This window comes from Silurus aristotelis (assembly GCF_946808225.1).
Source record: "Silurus aristotelis genome assembly, chromosome: 9".
NCBI lineage: Eukaryota > Metazoa > Chordata > Actinopteri > Siluriformes > Siluridae > Silurus > Silurus aristotelis.
This window is the reverse complement of record NC_139582.1, coordinates 10,311,607-10,314,106: the sequence shown is the minus strand read 5'-3', so window position 1 is coordinate 10,314,106 and position 2,500 is coordinate 10,311,607.

Sequence of the window (2,500 nt, the reverse complement as noted above, 5' to 3'; positions counted from 1 at the left end):
TGGAATTAGAAATGCCGAAACCACACACCACAGCAAGCCTGTAGTGTAATGAAGAATAATCTACCATCACTTTGTACATCTCCTCAAAATGGAACACTAGAGAAATGTTTGAAAGGAATGCAACAGACAACATGATCTGAATCTATGAATATCCAGTGAACAAATTGTCAGTTTGATTGAAAGTAGTTTCCATTGCATCATGAGCTAAGTTTGCGTTTAGTTTTTGAAGAACAAGCAATCAAAGTTTTTTTTAAACAATCTACTAGCAACAAGTGTCAATAATAGATTGTTTTGTTGTGTAAGGCAGAGGGTCTCCAACCACCGGGCCACAAACCAGAACCTGGCCGTGGATCATTTGACACTGGTCTGCACAGAAAGAATAAAACACTTTTTGATTTGATATTATTTCCATTTGATTGACATTCACAGTCTGCAGGGTGTTTCATAAAATAAAATAAAAAAATAAAATAAAAAAGATTACTTTCGCTTATGCCAATTTCAACCATTTGTTTCAATCGCAAAAAAAAAAAAAAAAAAAAAAAAAAAAAAAAAATATATATATATATATATATATATATATATATATATATATATATATATATATATATATATATATATATATATATACTTCTGCATTACTTCTGCATTATGGTGAGTCACATTTTCATGATATATGTAATTACATTAATATTAATATTAATATTAAGAATAAAAATAAGAATAAGATTAAGAATTAATGCATGTTAAATCGCCCATGGTAATAATATACACCACCCATCCCCATCCTGTTCCATAGAGAAATTGTCTTGGGGACCACTTGTGCAAGGCACCAAACTGTATGTATGTTTATGTCGCAAGATCTTATTCTCATAAATCATTCAGCTCATAACAGGTTCTGAATCTTGCACTACTATACTTTTTGACTTGTAAAGTTTCTTGGCATTTCCATCTGTATTACACAATTTTGTGCAATGTTGCAGCAAAATCGAAGTCATAGGAACATTACGTTCAAAAGCAATATTTCCAAAACATTTATTTTTGCATAACTTGGCAACATTGTAACATGTACTAATAGCCTTGTGAAGCAAAATATTATGACAGCAGATGTTTCAGGAATGGTATTTTGAGAACATCATGACATATTTTAGAATGTGTTGAATACTCAATAAACATTTTACTCATGTTAGATGACCATTTGGTTCTCTTGCAGTGTAAGATTATGCACACAGTAGCTGGTAATTAGCCTATGCTTGCTATGATTTTATGTTGTTTCTCCATGCTAATTACTTAATATGCAGCATTGAATTTGTTTGATTGTCAGAGGAGAAAATTAATCATTGTTTGCTTCTTTGTAAAGAAACCTTTTTGTCTGTTATAGATAGATAAAAGACAATGAATTGATAACTTACATTTTTATTTGATTTGTTCTTTTTGGAAAAATAGCATTTTTTTTGCTCTTGTCTAAAAATAAGCCCACCCATATTTTGAAGGAAAGTTTGACAAAGGACTCATGTGCTACACTGTACATGAATCCCAAAATGAATTTTAATAATTTATACAATCTTTCTTCAAGCTAAACCATATCATTTATCATTTCCGATGACCATAATACTGTTTTTTTGTAAACTACAAATAAATAATATAAATTAATCAGTTACTTCATAATCATGTCTACATACACACAAGGACACATGTCCTTTCGATTCAATTATTAAAAGCCTTGAATGGCATTTAAAGATTTCATTTAGTTTATTTTCATTCCAAATCATACATTTCCTCAATCAAGCTGATATTACCCAAGATGGGCAAATGGGCATCAGTTCAAAAAAGAATCGTAGCCACACCTTTATTTACAACAAACCCCACCCTGTCAGATTAGTGTTTATAGTTATATCCAAAATCTGAATATGAATATTTGAAATTGAATTGACTTTTTATCTGAGGTCCAAGTACACCTCAATGTGCTTAGATTCAAGCCACACCATCATGCTATTCATCTGTGTTGGAGCTTATCATCTTTTAAACATCACTGCTAAACTGACAGTTGACTAAAGATATTTAATGACCTGTGTCTCCACGGTCAATACAACACTAGTGCTTTAAAATTATCATTAACAAACTCCCAAACTTTTAGGTTTCATAATTTTAATATGTATACATAAACTTTTTCAATAGAAATTATCATTTCATATAAGGCTCATATAAGCCTGAAAACGTATTCTCGTCATATACAGTAAATATGTATGTTTCCTTCCTGGTTCTTTCTGGATTGTGTACATATGGTGTTCTTGGGATTAGAGGTTGATGAAGTATGCTTAGATTGCTTAAAGACAAGGATTAAATAAAACGTAGTTCGCAGGCAGTAAAATGTCATCTGGCATGTCTGAAACAAATCCACATCACTCTTTATGGCATTGATGAATAATATTTGGAGTAGCAGCTCCTAAGTTTAAAACGTAGTTCGCAGGCAGTAAAATGTCATCTGGCATGTCTGAAACAA